This window comes from Parasteatoda tepidariorum, chromosome 11, assembly GCF_982258835.1.
Source record: "Parasteatoda tepidariorum strain Cologne lab strain chromosome 11, Ptep-v5.0, whole genome shotgun sequence".
Classification (NCBI taxonomy): domain Eukaryota; kingdom Metazoa; phylum Arthropoda; class Arachnida; order Araneae; family Theridiidae; genus Parasteatoda; species Parasteatoda tepidariorum.
Genome location: NC_141765.1, coordinates 5,391,145 through 5,410,608, shown reverse-complemented (window position 1 = coordinate 5,410,608; position 19,464 = coordinate 5,391,145). Strand labels below are relative to the sequence as shown.

The 19,464-nt window shown below is 31.2% G+C and overlaps 1 long non-coding RNA gene across 1 annotated transcript; it reads right to left on the bottom strand.

The window, feature by feature from the left end:
- Positions 1–14,281: 14,281 nt before the first annotated feature.
- LOC147801202 (uncharacterized) lies at positions 14,282–17,912 on the bottom strand. Its single transcript, XR_015430270.1, has 3 exons — positions 17,799–17,912; positions 15,190–15,339; positions 14,282–14,404 (listed from the first exon to the last, which is right to left on the bottom strand). It is a non-coding gene; the product is annotated as an uncharacterized LOC147801202 (long non-coding RNA).
- Positions 17,913–19,464: the final 1,552 nt, after the last annotated feature.

Below are 19,464 nucleotides of genomic sequence, written 5' to 3'. Positions count from 1 at the left end.
AAGATAGTCAATAATAATTAAAATTTTTAGTTTTCCCATAAGAATTGTAAAAAAGAAATTTTTGGTCCACACCAGTTCTACTACAAGGACCTAGTGTGTACTGACTTAATAACTTATTAAGTAGTCATTTATCACAACTCAGAAAGACATATCTAAAGCCAAAGTTAAATTAATTTCAATCTAAGCCATTTTTGGAGAATATATAATAACAAACTTTAAATAAAAAAAATTTAATAGAGCATTTTAGTATACTAGTGAATAATTTTGAACGCAAATCAATTCATTTGAAAATCGTCATTCAATGGAATTTATTTAAAATAATAATGCGAAATTTGTTTTTTTATTTTATCAAAAACTTTGACGAGTTAACTTTAAATGTGTAGGTCCTGGTAGTTCTATCAGTGATTGGCTATGAAAGTTTTGCAACTGTTTCTTTTTTAAAGATTTGAGAAATGTATTTTCCTTTTCCCAGAGAAAAAAGAAGATTCGGGATTCGAGAACTATGTCCATCATTTTTTCTTAATAATTGATCATTATCTCCATATCTATTAGCCTTCCACTGCTCCAAAATAATACGCAACTATTCCAAAGTAATGCACAACTATTCCAAAATAATTCACTACGATTCTAAAATACCACTATTCCAAAATAATACACAACACTATTTAAAAAAGAATTGATTGCCACAAAGTTGTCAACTGTTATTAATGCAGCATTGTAAAGAAATATCAAGTTTAATTCTCGCATTCGACAATACGCGTGGCTTTTACTGCGTGTTCTTTGGTTGAGACACGTTTTACATATCTTCTTTCTTCTGCTCCGACAAGCACGGAGTCAATTTTAAGTTCAATCAATTCTAATGACCCGTTTTAACTGGACAATGTACTGGTTCGATTGGATAACACACGGGCAAAGAATATAAATAGGAGAAGAAGGCTAGCTTCCGTAGGCGTAATGTGGACCAGTCCTCCATGGTTTGTAGGTTTAACCCTGTGTATAAAGGAAAAAACAACATATAGGGGCACGCGGTTCCTTGGGGTATTAATCCGCTTTTCCTTCGAGGAGAATTTCATTCCCCCTTCCTTACCCGTCGAATATCGAAGGCCCTGTTATTATAGTTTAGAAAGCGATTAGAAGCTGTTAGCGAAGAATTCTGAATGCTCTGCGTGTGTACTATGCACGATTCTTTATCGCCTTACGAGATCATCGCCAACAAAACCAATTTTTTTTATTTTTTGAATCCGGAATGAAAACTTTAGCAGAAAAGTTCCAATTACTGTGTGGATGCTAGTTTCTGTTTAGTTAAAGTGATTCTTCGCTTACCTGACCAAGTACCAATCTTCATTTCTATAGTTTTTTTTTTCTTTTCCCTTTATTTCAATCGCTTTATTTTGTTATTCACAGATATATTTTAAAACAAAAGAATTCACTAAAATAAAAAGTTTGTTTTTCATTAAAGCTTCATATGTAATTAAAATTAAATAAATTTATGTCTTAGATTTAATTTGTGTTATAAAATTTTTAGCAAAATAAATTCACCCCATGTTTTAAAATGATTTAAGACAGGGAAAAAATTATATATCACATTTACCCATTATAGCTTTCTGATTATGTCATTTTAATAAAGATAAGAAGGATATGAAACGAATAGTGTAATAATGTAATCTCTAGGAGAGGAGATTTTATTAAATAAAAATGAAAAAAAAATTTGGAATAACATACATTAATAAAATTTTTATTTTAAATTTATATATATGTATGTGTCTAATCATAAATACAGGAGTTTGACAAAATAATTGAGACACTTCGATACTAACACATTTTTTAATATTTGAAAAATAAATACTTAGAGAATCAGTTCATAAATTTAAAAATTATTAAATGGTACGATTTCTCCTACATATCAATGAAGTTCAACGCTTTTTGAAGTATGAGGTGCCGACAATGAACTACAAACGGAAAAAAATGTTTTTCAACAACTGTGCCAAAAAATGTGGCAGTAAATTTGTAACTCATAACTATTATTTTGGATATTATATGCAATAATTGGACAAAACTTCGTACACCTCGGTTAAATATTTATGGAGATGTATGAAAATTTTTATAAAAAAAAAGTTTTTTATTTTGCTATAGTTTAAATATTAAAAAAAATTAAACAAAGCACTTGAGTCAATTTTAAACTGATAACGAAATTATTGCTTTAAAATTAAAAAAATAATAATTAAAACTGCGCCAGATAAGAGTAATTGAAGTAGTTGCTTTATACAGCGCATGTGCGGAAAAAAATTTTAAAAAAAAATTTATCCTAATTTTACAGTGAATCGTATTTGACAACTAATAAGTTAAGTCCGATTTGAATATCTTAAAAATGAAAAAAGTTTCAAGCAATTTCCTAAGTAGTTTCTTTACTCTTTTAAGAGAAAGCTCAAAATTATGAGGGATTTTCCACAAATTTCATTTTGCACTATTAAACAAGATTTATTAACAAATGATAATACCCTACAAATGATGGTCTGGACAACAAAGTGTGATGGAATTAGGAAATAAAACATGCGAAAGAAAAGATACTTTTATCGGCATAATCTCCAACCGGTGTCATTTATAAATCTTGTTTACTAGTACAAAATGAAATTTGTGGAAAATCCTTTATTATTTTGAGGTTTCTTTTAAAAAGAAAAAAAAAACTCCTTAGGAAATTGCTTAAGATATTCAAATCGGACTTAAGTAGGTGCAAATAAGATTCACTACAAAATTTTTAAAATTATTTATTTATTTTATTTAGTTATTTTTTTGCGTATATGCGCAGTATAAAAAAACGTTAATTACACGTATTTGGAGCAGTTTTTAACAATTTTTTTTTTAAATTTTTATGTCAAAAATTTTTTAATCAATTTAAAATGGATTCAAACGTTTTTTATTTTATTTTATTGAATTTTTTTTAAGTTATTAAAAAAAACGCAAGGCAAGAAAATAGGTTTTTTTTCTTAATTTTTTTTTACAAAAATGTTCATATTTTCAAAAATATTTAAGCTTCGTTTACGAAGTTTAGTTCAATTATCGTATATAAGAACCAAAATAATAAGTTATAAATTTATTACTACATTTATTTGTCATAGAGTGTTCAAAAGCATTTTTTCCGTTTGTCATTCATTCTTGGTGCCTCAACCCTCAAAAAGCTTTAAATTTCATTGATATGTATGAGAAATCGCAGGATCTAAATTTATTATTTGATTCTCTACGTATTTTCTGAGAAATATCAAAAAATGTGTTAGTATCGAAGTCTTTCGATTATTTTGTGCAACTCCTGTAGTATTCTTTTAATCAAAATTCGAACATTTATCTTCATTTTGAATGAAAAAATCGAACATTATGATTTTAATAATTTGGAAGTATACTTTCTCAATAATCATTTTGTTTAAAATAATTAAACACTACTGCACGTGAGGGGGCTATTGTGGATAAGTTATAAAAATAATTATTTAATCTATTGTTAATACGGACGCCAAGTAAATAAAATTGAAATACCATTTAATTTTCAACTTGGTTATTCGATTTGTTAATATTCTGTACCACCGCTATATTTTTAATAAGATACAGCGACCGCTGTGTCTATAAATGATAGCAAAATGATAAATTATAGCATTTTGTCACTTAATTTGAAAATAAACAAAAGAACCAATAATAATTCAGCCAGTCTTTTGTGTTTAAAATAGTAGTTTGAAACAGCCCAGGTGTGGAAATCAAAAAATTTTCTCTACAAATTCAGCAAACGCTGCATTTGAATGGGGAAAAAAATTAAACATTGTTGGCAATTAATAACATATTTTTCCGGAATTTATATAAAAGGAAGCATTTGGATAAGGAAGGATTTTAAATAATTTAGATAAATACATAAAATGTGGTCATCATGCTCTGAAGTTTATATATGATAAAAATATCGGGCAATCGTACCTTATCTTTATTGTTGAAACTTTTGATTTTAAAATGATTTAATATATCAATTTAAATATCTCTTAACTAAAAATATAATGAAAACTAGTTAATAGTCACTTCATGCTTGACGAAAATACATTTAAGAATATTTTTATCAGCAGCTGGCGCGTCACCCCTACGGACGCCAACCCGAAGGGGTGTCCCTTTCGTACGCCAAAACGAAGGGGTGTGCAACCCTACGTGCATCACCCCTCTTTAACTACCTATATCATTATCTCCTCCATCATTCTTAGAGGGGTGGGGGCTGAAATCCAGGTGCATCTAAAAACGGATTAATACCCCAAGACACCGGGGCACGCAGTAGAAGTTCAAGAAACTGGTTTCCCCTCCTCTCCTCCCAACCACTACTGGAGAAGAAGAAAAGCTTTATCTTTTTATTTATTATTGGCTTGTTCTGCAGTTTACACTATTGTCAAACTGTACTGTATCCCTTAAAGAATACATTAATATCATTCATGTTGATTAAATTTACTAACACATTTTGACTAAGAGAGAAAGAATAAAATGGCGGGCGAGAGGCTTTCCAAACAACCGGTTCACACTTGATGTACATCCTCGACAGCCTTCTTATGCTCATTTGCTGGACCATTATGGTCTGTTAAATCTGAGTATGTTCACTGTTAAAAATTTCGATCCACGTGGCACCAAAAATTGGTATTCATTTGCGGGCTACAAGAAAAATGGATCATAATTTTACCATATTTTGGTATTTTCACTAGCTCTAAATATCAGTTGATAGTTGAACCAAAAGAAGGTGTTTTGAAAAAACAAAACACCGATTTTTATTAATTTTTTTCTTTTATGAAAGCAAAGGAAAGTTCCACCATTATTAGGCATTTTTAAAGCTCTCAAATGCAAGCCAAAGTTGCTATTTACTATAACAAAACTATTTACCGGAAGTAGGTTATTTTATGACATACCTCTAACCATTTTATCTAGCTAACCAAATTTAAAAATTCAGCATAAAGGAAATAAAGTCTAATTAATGCAAATAAAGCATTTACCTATGTAAATGAATTGATACTTGAAGCAACATGAGCTGGTACTTGAAACAATATGACGCAGAGACCGAGTTGTAAAGAAAATGTGGCGTCGTAAACAAATATCGTTCAGTTTACAGTCACCGTCAAAGCTTTATGTCTTTTACTAAATTTTGGTGCAGTCAGTTGCACCATGGAAGTATTTCTTGATCATACTTGACAATTTATGGTGTAACTAAAATAAAATGATCTTCTATTTAACTAAACTTTGGGAGAAATCAAATACTGGTTAAAGATTTACCGAGTTTTGTTACAGTGTATAGCATGCTGAACGTATTCTAAGAACTGGATTTCCTCTCCTTTTTATATTCTTTAACACTTTTCCTTGCGACATTTCCCTCACCGGAGTAATGTCTCGCAAAAGAGAAGCCATTCCATTCCGATTTAGTTTAATGGATAGCAAAAAATACTAAAAGATTTGTCTTCTTCTTTAACTAATTTATATGGAATTATATTCTTTTAACAAACTTAATAAAATATCTCTTTTAACTTTGCTTTTAAAATGTGGATTATTAACTCATGTTTGTGAAAATTGCAACATCGTCATAATTAAATGAAATTTTATACACAGCTGACTAGTAGTAGTACAAATAAATTATTACACTTTCAAAGCAAACAAACAATAACAAGAAATCAAAATCAGTATTTTGTGTAACCACCACACGCCGCAATAAGTGCTGCTACACGACGTGGCATGGAGTTAAACAAATTTTGAATGTCTGCCTGAGGAAGAGCATTCCATATTGTTTGTATGCGTACCCAAAGCTCGTCTGTAGAAGCAACAGGACGAGAATCACGAGTGAGACGCCGACCAACGAAATCCCACGCATGTTTAATCGGTGACATATCCGGGGAATACGCAGGCCAAGGAAGAAGCTGTACCTGCCTCAATGCAAGGAAGGATTGAACAGTCCTAGCAATATGAGGGCGGGCATTGTCCTGTTGAAATACAGCGCCTGCCGAGGCTTGAAGGAAGGGAACAGCTTGGGGCTGTAGAATTTCACTGATGTACCGGTTGCTGTTCAGATTACCCACAATTCGTAGCAATTGAGATCGTCCATGATATGCTATGGCACCCCAGACCATAACTCCGGGTGTTCGTCCACTGTGGCGTTCGATGACCCACTCCGGAAGGTGGCGTTCACCGGCATAGCGTCTGACATGAATGCGGCCATCATGGTACCACAAATTAAAGCGGGATTCGTCAGAAAACACGACACGCTGCCAATCAGCACGCCAGTCCCTACGCTGGTTGGCCCATTGCAGCCGGCGATGGTTTAGCGTGAGGGGGATCCTGTATAAAGCAAGCGCGCAGTCCACGCTTCAGCAAACGCCTATGAATTGATGAAGCACACAATGAAACACCTGTAGCTATTGACCACTGTGCTGCCAGTTGTCTAGAAGGAGCCGTACGGTCAGTCAGCGCCATGCGGACCAGGTGTCTATCGTCACGAGATGACGTGACATTTCGGGGTCCACTCCCGGATTTTCGAGTTGTCTGACACTCGTTCGTCCACTGCCTCCGCATCACTGTGCTGCTGTTACGCTGCACACGAGCGGCTTCTGTACGATAAGATAATCCAGCTTCCCGAAGGCCGATGATTCTCCCCCGTTCAAACTCCGTAAGTTGTTGAAAACTCGCTCTCTTTCGTCAAAGAGACATAAGTAACGACTAAGCTAACGTTTACCACAAGCAGATTACCGAGCAGATTCATACACGCCTCGCTACAGCCGTCTATTTATTCGGATCCATCAGCCGTTCAGAGGGCGCTGCTCAGCATGCGCATGCGCTACGGGTCCAAAATTCTAATCATTTGCATATCATGCTCTACTTTGCATTTCCTGAAAATTTCAGCTCACTCGCATCAGTCCTTCATGGAATTGCAATTTTCACAAACATGAGTTTATAAAGATTTCGTGCTTATTTTTTTATTTGAGATTGAAAGCATTATTTTTAATAGTGTATAAATACACAAAATCATTCTAATTTAGAGAATAAATAACATCAAGTGTGTTACATTTATTACCAATCATATTTCTTCCATTGTAAGTCCAATGGGAACAGTGTAGACATATCCACACAAAACACACCTCCTTGCATCTACACTAGCCCCACGAACGCATATTGTTTATGCTGAGTACTGGTTTATTGAAACTATACATAGCAACAGTTAAGATCAAATTAGGTAAAATAAACAATATAATTTGTAAAAAATTATCAATTTTGTTGAAATCCTGAAAGGAGGAAGAATTTTTGGTAAAATTACCCGTACTGCACGGTAAAAACATTCTGGTAATAAAAACCATAATTCTGGTAATAAAAACCAAAATTTACGGTATTTAAACCATTCATATGATAACTGTTTCTGCTCATATGGTAACGGTTTCCGTTCATATGGTAACGGTTTATGGGAACTTCTGGTTTTCAAAATTGTTGTTTTTATTACCACACAGTTTGCAAAAATACACAACTGAAACACCGAATAAATGGTTTTCATGGCATGCTCTAAGGTATCATGATGAAATTACTAAATTTTCCACATTTACCAAACATTGATACACATTACAAAACAATATTTTATTATTAATTTTACCAAAATCATTATCAGAGAGTTTCGCTAAAAATAATCATTCTTTTTGATGTTCTCATAGAACACGATAGTTTTTTCCATATTCTGGTACTCACTATACTTTTTCCTCAATGTGAAAATATGTTAGTAAAGAGAAAAATTGAAATCTACTTTAAAAACCTTCTTTCATAAATTTCTCCCAAAGGATTCACAGTATGATTAAGCAACTGCACAAGGTGTTGCCAAACAGTGTTATATCAGTGTTGCCAATCTACTATGTCTCACAGAGAAAATTTCCCGAAAATAATTAAGTTATTCAATATGTCCACATTAGCCCCACTCTTCCCTTCCCTAGTTTAAGGCATTCGATTTTTCCTGTTTAGTTTTAGACTAATAACAAGTAAAAATATTGTTTAATAATAAAAAGTCCATTTTGACATTAAAATTTTATTTGTGCAATTTTCCGAAAGAAAATATTTTCTTATATTATTTTAACATACATTTGAATAGCAAAGTTTGCAAAATGTTTTAACAGAACTGGAATTTTTGAAATAAAGAATTGGTTTGATAAACAGTTGTACCTCATACCAGTGCAAAATAGTTTTTGTAATTCTCATCACAAAGCTCAACTGCAGAAAAAGATTTCATTAACAATAAATAATTCTTAACAACTGTTAGTTAAATTTCATATAAAATAACCCACGAATTTCATTCAAATAAAAAATTAAAATCATATATGCTTATACACTCTAATCAGTAAAAAAATAATCTAATCTGGAAACATGAATTTATTACGCATTCTTCAAGCAAATTCTGACTAGCATAAATTGATTTTAAACTCTTTGTTTAATATTTGTTTAAAATGTATTGCTCCAATTAATTAAATTTAAGTATAAGATTTTCGTCAAACGATTCACTTGTCAAGAAGCATTTTAATTCCGAATCTCGACTGAAAATAAATTCCAAATTAATTTGAATACATTTATTCTATAAATTAAAACTCTAAGCTGATGTCAAAATGCATTGATGCTATACGTAGTATTTTTAAAGTTAAGCACTAAAATAAGATTACTGATTAATTGAAAATAAAATTTAATTTTGAAAATAAATTTTTACTTCATTTTGTGATCTGGTTTATGGATTGAAATAAACATGGATTATTCATTAAATATTTTTACATACATTATTCATTAGTATTCATTAAAAACTGTGATTAATTGGAGTTAATGTAAATGTTTATATGGGTTTTGGCTAGCAGGAAAAAGTGTGACTGTTTATAACATTTACTAATTTCTTAATTACCATAAACAAATATATCATTTATTATCTTTTTCATTAATATCTATTTAGTTCAGGCATGTTTATAAAGTTAGTTTCTTTGCAAAATTAAAAATTTGTTTAGTTTTGATTGTTGAAATACTAAGTGATTATGAAATTAAAAAAAAGTTTTACTGAAAATTAATGCTTATTTTCCATCACCCCTCTGACAGATTTTAAAAACCTGCATTAAAATCTTCAAAACCTGTTTCAAAAATGTATTTTCTGAAGAAAAAAAACGCTTTATAATAGTTTCTTTTGACGTATTCATGTCCTGCAAAATATCCCTGTTGTTTGAACAAGTTTTTTCGGGTATTCGCTTGAAAAAAATATTTATTTATTTCCACAATGGTCTGTTTTGAATATTTTAGATTCCATAGAAAAATTTAATAATGTCTGTATCGTTCATAAAAAAGGAATAAATTTTTATGCTCCTTTTCTGATTTTTGTAGATATCTAAAATACTTATCAATTTTTAGAATGAAAAATGAAATGAAAAAATATTTTGCTACACAGAGAAAAACGTTTTGACAAAATTACCGTACTGTATGGCAATTTAAGATTAAAAAAAATTATAAATTTTGGTAATAAAAACCCAAATATATGATATTTAAACCATTCATTTGTAAATTTTTCCATTCATATTGAAACGGTTTAACGAAATTCTAGTTTTCAAAATTATTGTTCTTATTACCACACATTTAGTAAAAAATACGAAACTAAAAAGTAAATTTAGCCAAATAAGTGGTTTTTATGCTATGCTCTAAAATATAACGATAAATTTACTACATTTTACCGTTTCAACCAAATTTATCGCACATTATAAAACTATATTTTATTATCAATTTAACCAAGTCATTGCCAAATCGCTTCGGTAAAAATTACCGAGATTTTTGGTGTTCAACTGCAGGCAGAAACATGATAATTTTACCATATTCTGGTAGTTTTAACCATACTTTTATCTTAGTGCAATTTGGCTGAAACGTTTTTTATACAAAGTGCAATAATATGCAACACTAACAGAAATTATGCAAAAAATTTAAAAGTTACCCCTACGCCATCCATGGATCAAAGTACTCAAATCCCTTGCTCGACAGTCACTTAACAAATTAATTCTTTACACCAGCGGTTCTCAACCTTTCAGTATTCAGGGCCCAGTTTTCAATTATAAGTTTCATCACCCCCCCCCCCCCACTTACAGTAAAATGTATACAACAATACTGTATATTGAGTATTATGAATTCCGTCCTTGAAATAACTAACTGCCAAAACAAAAGTAAAGTAAAAGCCAGCAGCAATTGAGATTGTACAAACAATGTTTGGAGTTAATTTTTCAAAAGAATTAATCTTTCAAATGATACTGTTGCTCGTCGAATTGGTGATACAGCTGAAAATGTAGTGTCAGCTTTTCTCGATGTTGCGTGACAAAATGTTTTCAATACAGTTTGATGAAGCATAATAAAGATGCTCATTTAATTGCCTTTGTTTGATTTTGTGATAATATGTTAGTAGTAAAACTACTTTTTTACAAATCAATAGAACTCAAAACAACAGCGCTAGCATTATTTGCTATTTCAAATGAAGTTATGAATGAGGGAAACATATAATGCAAAAATAGCCTCGGAATATGCTCCGATGGTGCTCGTTCAATATCCGGAAGGTTCTAAAGCATTGGTTCTCAACGGGGGCGATACCGCCCCCCTGGGGGCGTTGGGAGTATGCTGAGGGGCGGTGAACTTGTTTTGGGTGTTAGGGGGGCGTTGGATATATTTTGGGCGGTAGGGGGGCGATGAGCATGTTTTGTCATTTAAATTCAATTTTAAAACAAAAAAAGTTATTAAATTAAGATTTATTTAATAAATAAAATTAATCTAAAATTAATATTAAAGAAAAAAGATTAAATTAATATAATAAATAAAGATAATCCGATACACCATTTGTACCATCAATAAAACGAACTTATACAACTCCTATTCTCCGATCCGAGCCAACACAATTTAGCGCATTAGTCAGTAGTTTTTGCCTCTGGCTCATTCAAGTCATTTGGTGGAAATTGAAGTGCATGCGCTTTCAGTATGAATTTTTGAATTGACCCGTATTTCTTATGATGGTTTTCGTTAGCTTCCTTACTGTTTTCTCACCAGTTTCGATTAGATCTCATAGTTTACTTGGCCAGGTACGAGCGCGAATTAGTTTTTATCATAAATTATTTATTAATTTTGAGAAATAGTTGATTTTCCTTTATGCTTTGTATTTTGCTGCCACCAACAATGTCGGTTAACAAAAAGAAGTGTCATCAATACAGTGCCACGTTCTTGAAGTTGGGATTTGTTCAATCATTTCTGAACTCTCAACTACCCATGTGTTTACTTTGTACCCATATGTTTACTTTGTGTTAAGTTTTATCTAATGAGGTAATGAAATCTTACCGTTAGCAGGAGCATTTGAAAAAAAAAAACGTATCCTGACAAACAAAATAAAGATTTGTCATTTTTCATGAACACATTTTTCCATGTTTCTGAAGGCATCTTCGGTCTCAGGGTTACTAGCAACCTCATTACAAAAATGCGATGATGGTTTGATAGCTTCTTATAATATATCAAAATTTATTGCTAAATCTGGGAAAGCTCATACCATCGGAGCAGAGTAGATACTGCCGGTTGTCACAGTTGATACTGTCGGTTTAGAAATAGTTTTACACCATCCAGCTGCATCCACTGTGATAAAAAAATATCCCATAAGCAACGATGCAGTGCAGCGACGAAATGTTGAGATGGCAGAAGGCGTTGAAATTTCTTTATGCAAACTTTTGATATCCAACGAATTTTCCCTTCAAGTTGATGAATCAACCTTGCCAGGTAATGTAGGCTCTACTGTAGGCATAGGTCCGGTTTGTAAAGGTAGGAAAAATTATTCACGATATGCCTTTTGCAAGAAGCTTGATTGTAGATATCAAAAGTAAATGTATTTTTAATACTGTCAAAGACCCTTTTAAAGAGAAGAACATTCCTCTTGCGAATATTATGTCTATTGCCACTGATAGGCTCCTGCAATGGGGGCCGACATCGCCCTTTTGGAAAGATAGGTACCAGATATTTTTAGCTGTTCACTGCGTGATTCACATACAGCATTTAGTAGGAAAAATCTCAGCGACCGTTTGCATAAATCATTGCAATATGCCATGTCTGCTGTGAACAAAATTCACAGTAATGCTCTCTACGATTGATTATTCAGACAGCTGTGTAAGAAGAACTATGAAGAATTCAATCGCTTGCTACTATACACCGAGATTCACTGGTTTTCCAAAAGCTTCTGTATCAATAGGCATTGGAATCTTTTCGACTCTATGCTTGAGTTCTTCGGAAACAAAGATATATCTCTGAGAGACAGATTGCTGGAATTTAAGAAAGAGTTTGGCAGATTTATCTGTAACATTTAAGGGTAATAATTTACATCTTCAAGACATCGAGCTCAATTTGATACCTACAAAATCAGTTATTTCTGCCTTCTTAAAAAAGCTCATTTTGTGGAAGCAAAATTTAGGTTGGAATGAGTTCAGCCAAGCAGGAGAAATTCGCTCTGATGATGCACAAGAATATTGTCAACACCTTGACTCTTTGCACATGGACTTTTCTGACCGTTTTAAAGATGTTTTGTTCCCTAGAAGTGCCTCAATGGGTTTATGGGTTCTGAACCCTTTTGTGAATATTGAAACAGCAGAGGTTCAGATTTGGTCGAACTTTTAACTAATGAAAGTTTGAAATGGTGATCGTCTCACAGAATGTTTGCTTAAAGGTAACGTCAGTCGTCTCTATCCTGGACTGTAGACTACCATTAAAAATTTTTTAATTGCCATTCCTTCCTCCTAACTTGTCGAACGTGGATTCAGTGCTGTTACAGATCTTGTCACAAAAAGGAGAAACCCTTATGAAAAAATCGAGGTATAAATGAGGTATAAACAAGGTATATTTTAAAGGTATAAAGGAGGTTGTTATTTAAAGACGTCGTTGAGGTTGAAAAGGGTGCAAATGAATACCTCAAAACCAACCTCAAATATACCTTAATATATACCTCCAGAGGTATATATGTTTCAACTTGAGGTGTTTAATTTTACATCTTGGGAGAGGTAGATATTTACTACTTTAAAGTGTTTCATTTTCAACCTTAGGTTATTACTTATCAGCTTGAAGTATATTTATTTACACTTGTGGAAGTATTTATTCAACAACCTAAAGTGTGTCATTTTACACTTCAGGTTATTTCAAATCAACCTCAGGTGTATTTTGTTCGACCTTAGGTTATTACTTATCAGCTTGAAATATATTTTTTTACACTTGTGGAAGTATTTATTCAACAACCTAAGGTGTGTCATTTTACACTTCAGGTTATTATAAATCAACCTCAGGTGTATGTTGTTCGACCTCAGGTAATTATTTTTCAACCTCAGGTATCTAATTTTATGCTTGTAGAGGTACATATTTTTCAACCTGAGGCATGTCATTTTACTCTTCAGGTTATTTCAAATCTACCTCAGGTGTAATTTTTGATAGTTGGAAAGGTGATTTTTTACTAACGTAAGGTGTATTATTTTTCACCTCAAATATAAGTTTTTATGCTTGTAAAGGAAATTTTTTTAATCAAACTAAAATATGCCATTTTTCCCTTCAGGTTATATTTTTTTATGCTAATGCTGGTAATTAAATATAATTAAAATGTTTCTCCTTAGACTGCTAATTTTTAACCTAAAATATATATCTTTTCACTTGTAGAGGTATTTATCACTCTGATGGAGTTTTTAATGTTACACATTAGGTGGTAATTACTTATTAACTTTTTACGGTCTGTCTTAATTTTCACTGCTAATCCTGATGCTAAGAAACTATTTTCTAAACACATAGGCGGAATACGGATGAATCTTTCTTTCGAAAGAATTTTCGACTGATTTCCATGTATTGTGTGAAGAAAAGTAAAATGCAATGCAAAGAATATATCTTCCTTTAATTTTGAAATACAACCCATTGGAATGTATTCTTCCTCACACAATTCAAAATAGGAATTTTCACTTAACGCCTTTAATTTATAGTTTGTGAACCTTGTGCTAATTTGCAATTAAATAGTTCATAAAATTTATTAATCTTGAATTAACATGTAGAGTTGAATAATGTTAAGTATGCTGACTCATAAACCTTAAAAGAACATTTCAAATGTTTCTGTAATTTTAATAATTTCAATTAAACTATCGTGAAAAGAGGATACATTTGTTTCAGAAAAATGTGGGAACTCATTTATATAGAACAGATGTTAAAGGCGCTAATTTTTTGTAAAAGCGAAATAACAGCAAATTTAAATAATTTAGCCAGCTTACAAATAAAAACTTTTATTAACAAAAAAAATTAATTTTTCGTTCAAGAAATCAAAATTCTTGACAATTACTCTGCTTCTTCTGCAAGTTTGCTGTGCTTACGTTATTTGGAGCATTGGAACCTATAAATAAAAAATTTGAATTAGCGAGAGTCATATTTACATTGATAATGACAAATTTTAAAAGATTAGAATAATATTTTAAAGCTTATTTCGTTGCATAAATCACCTTTTATTATTATTTCTATTCAATTTTGAATAAATAAATGGTTTCTTTAGTAACAGCAGATGAATAATAATAATGACCTGCAAAACTCTCCTCCCAGTATATTTCAATTCTTTATTTTGACTGTTTAAACATATCACTTAAAAAAGCTAATTTTTCTATAAGATGCATATAAAAACTGCTGTAGAAATAACACGCTTATTGAAATTCTTAATTTTCCAATAATTCAACCGACCATTTTTAATTATGGATTGTTATGCTGATATTTAAATTTTTTTCTCAGCAAATTTTGAATAAATTCAATTACACTGGCCTGCTTGTTTAAATTTTTAGTCCAATTTCGCAAAAGAAATTGTACTAAAACCAATTCTCAATGCTGCCGATTCCGAAAATAATTGTCTATCACGTAAGGTTTTTAAAAACAAAAGGTCATTTTCAACCTTTTATTTAATGTGATCAAGAATCAATCATCTTTTAATAAAAGAATGTAGAACATCAATGTTTTGTGTTTTTCATGCCCCATCGAAATAAAAGCAACATTAAGTTTATATGTTTACTTGCCTGAGGGAATAATTTAAGATAATGCTATAAAATAATGTTTTCAAAAATCAAAGATCATGCAAACTTTATCAGTAATTTTTTAGGTGAAAAGATTTCATTGAATCAAAGGAGAATAATTTACTTGTCTTTTTTCTTTTTGGTGTATATTTAGAGTTACTCCCAGGGGAAGGCTCTCCAGTTACTAGTCTCCACTTCCTCCTAGCTGCAGAGCACGTATTATTGACAGCCTTATTCAAACCTTGAAATTCTGGATGCCATTTACGGAGCAGCTCTGTAAAAGTTGCATGTTCAAGTTGAGTAAAATCAAGTTATATAAAAGTTGCATAGCAAGTTTCATTTGGAAATTTTCAGATGAGATTTTTTTTTAAGAAATTGAAGGAAATTGAAATATATATTTATATAACTTTGATAAGTTACTAATGTTGACAACAAAAATCCAGAGTCAATAATACTTTTAAACTTTTTTAACTACAATATAAGCAGATTAAGTATAGGTTCACCAAAATGATTTTAATATTTAATTGAAATAATAAAATTATTTTTTTGGAATAGCTGTCTCAGTAAATTTGTTTTATACAATATTCTTTGTGGATTAAAGATAAAAACTATTTTATTAGAACACACTATTTATACGAAAAGTTTTCATGTTCTTTTAGTCTCTTTACGAGTCTTCACGAGTCTTATTAAAAATAAATTGAAAATCATTCCAAAATATTAAACTGCATCATGTTGATCTAGAATAATATTCAAGATTTTGCCTTAGCGGACTAAAAACTAAAATAAAACTAAACACAGTGGCGCGACAGCCCATAGAGGGCCAAGGTCTACTGTGCCCATTTCAGTTTTCTTGACCTTGGGCTCTGGGATGCAGGAGCAGATGTTCCGGTTAGGTGGTCAGCCTAACGCGGAACCCCCAGTGTTTAGTTCCCAAGCATGCTTGGTACTCATTTATCGACCCACTGAAGGGATGAAAGGCTGAGTCAACCTTGCCCGGCCCAAGGATCGAACCCAGGACCTGTGGCACGGAAGAGCGGGGCGTTGCCTTAGTGGACTAAACGGACAAAAAGTTTGAATTTTGCATGAGAATTTTTTAAGTGGATGCCAGTTTTCCCTTACCTATAGTTGCCTTTTTGCTAACTAACTTCAGATATTATTTAATAGGTGATACACATACAAATACTTTTAAGATACTCAACTAAACCAAGCTTATGTATAAAAGGGCAAGTAAACTTAAACTAGGCTGCATTAATTTCTTCGTAAAAATTTTAGTAACTTGTACTTGTCAGAATTCAATATGCTGTTGCTGGAATTATTATGGTGTTATTGAAGAAATGATTTCTGGTGAAAAGATGCGTTCTCTTAATCTTAATTTTAATGTTGAACTAAGCCATATTACACAAGTAACTAATTCTGGCAACTTTAACTTAATTCCTGTGACAAATATATCTTCTGTTTGTATTTCCATCCAGTGCGATGACACTGGAAAAATTTATTTTGCTAATGTGGTGAACAATCTAGAATTAGAATAACTTTTTTCTCTCTAGAGGCAATGTATATGTAAGTTCAGTAATCCCTGCTTATATATAATGTAATCGCTGCTAATATCAATCACTTATTATTACCGAAATTATTCGGTTCTGATTTTTTTTCATTGATATTATAGTTTTCTGTGATCCTTACATAATTTAATGTTATTAGAATTTAATTTTCAAAATTCTTTATTTATTAGCGTTATATTTTTATTTACTCTGCACATTTAAAAATAAAAAAAATTCTTTTCTTTCTCTGCGATAATGTTAGAATTTCCAATTTCTCATCATTTCTGGAGTTTAAAAACAAAATATTTTTCAGATTATGAAAATTTATGAAGTTTGCTTTATTAATTTGTGAGGGGGGTTAAAAAATTAGTTCACTAAAATTAGCTTGAATCTTATCTCATATTACATATATTTTTATTAAAAAAAAATTTCAGATTTTATTAGGAATTCTCATATATTTTTTAATGAAATTTGTTGATTTGATATGGTAAACTTGTTTCCTACCTTAGAATCACCTGTTAATAGTAAACATTAATTTAAAAAAATGAATATTTACTTCGAAAAACAGGATTGTTTTGTTTCTTCATGTTTGTAAATATATATTTTTATGAAAATGCAACTTTTGAAGAAATATAAAAATTTTTGTGTGATGTATTTACCCTGATTGCAATTTTTATTGTATATGTTTATTTTATTAGTTAAATATGTATGTTAGATTTTTGTTGAAGGCAACAAATATGCATTTCGTTCCTTACAATAGTATTGTTTATTTGTTTTATTACCTGCAATATATAGAAACTGTTAACTTTCAATTTTCAGTGATTTATTTATAAGAGAAATTATGAACCTTTTACTCAATCAGCTTGCATACTGCTACGTTAAAACATATACATTTAAGCAAAACAAAAAGAATAGTTATATTTGAATAAATTACAAACAATAAAATATACTGTGCGTAACCTGCTGTAACGATTCACCAGTAACGTTACCCTAAACAGCGACGAGAAATATTTAGATTGATCTGTCTTATTGCTAAGCCTACAACAATAGCCTCAAAGAATATCCTCCGACTTAAATAATGTAAGATCAGGACGCGTCTTTAAAACAAAAATAATGAAATTTAAGTTTGAAAGTTGAGGCATATTTGATTAAAAGTGACAAAGCTAAATTAATAAATGTCAAGCACACTTACCGAATTTTAAAGAAACTTTCGATTGTAAACACACACGCCATTTGCCGGCTAGCACGGAACTCTGGGAAGTGAGCTAGTTGATATGAAGTGTACTTTAAACAACCTTAAAACAACCTTAGGTATAAATAAAATGACTTCATACATCTCAATAAAGACCTCACTCTCTTTAGTTGAAAAAAATTTTATTTTTTATACCTCGTAAATACCTCTTTTGTTACAAGTGTAAAAAAAAACAACCTGGTGAACCTTAAAAACTGCCTCATGATTCTGGTTGATATGAAGTGAATTTTAAACAACCTCAAAATAAGCTTAGGTATAAATAAAAGCACTTCATATACCTCAATAAATATCTCACTCTCGTTAGTTGAAATAAGGTCAATTTTTTTATACCTCAAAAATACCTCTTTTATTACAAGTATCAGAAAATCAACTTGATATACCTTAAAAATCACCTTATCAGTCTGGTTGATTTGAAGTGAATTTAAAACAACCTCAAAATAAGCTTAGGTATAAATAAAATGACTTCATATACCTCAATAAATATCTCACTCTTTTTAGTTGAAATAAGGTAAAAAATTTTACACCTCAAAAATACCTCTTTTGTTACAAATGTAAGAAAATAAACCTGGTATACCTTAAAAATCACCTTATCAGTCTGGATGATTTAAAGTGAATTTTAAACAACCTCAAAACAAGCTGAAGTATATATAAATCAACCTCGTACACCTTAATTACAACCTTTACGAGGTATAATTTTTATTTCTGTTTTCTCTGCAACCTTAAATATACCTCAAATATACCTCGAAACAACCTTAATACCTCAAAAATACCTCAAATCAACCTTAAATATACCTTAAATTTTCATAAGGGAATCGACTCAAAATTGTGCATCGAGTATATTTGCGTCTTCATCTAAAAGTATTGAACCAACTGTTAAGAAATTTATTCTGAACCATTAGGTACAATCATCCCACCAACATAGTTACTTGAATGTTTAGTTGATACTTCTTTTTACTGTTAAAAAATTATTTTGGGTGTTTTTTTATTTATCTAATTAAGAATAAATCATTTTTTAAGCATAGGTTTCTTTGTTGCATTTTTTTTCCTTAAACGTATTTATTTTGATCATAACAAATAGACCGCGTTTACCTGCCATGAGAAAATAATCGAGTTAATGTACACATTATTTTTTAAAAAAAAAAACCAAACAAATTTAAAGCTAAAAAAGTTGCTTAAAGATGTTGATTCTTATAATCAGCACACCTCCCTCCGTCCCCATGCTCTAAATAACTAGATTTTCACGAAGGGGGGCGTTGAAATGCTTTTTGCTCCTTAAGGGGGCGGCAACGTTAAAAAGGTTGAGAATCTATGTTCTAAAGTATACAAGCACTAGTAAACTTGTAAAAAATCGCCTCAATGTGTCTGGACACATTGCATGATCCACACAGAAGCTTTGGCTTCGAAAGAAATGCGTCCTGGTTTAAATATTGTGTTAACTACGGTTGTAACGATTGCAAATTATATAAAAATGAGAACCCTGAGATAAAGTACCTTTTCCGCTCTTTGGGCCCAAGGAAGTCACTAAAAATTATTAATTTCATTTTTAAATTTAGTATGTTTTGATAAGTAAGGTGGGTAAGCCAAAGGTGGTTAGTGCTTCTAACGT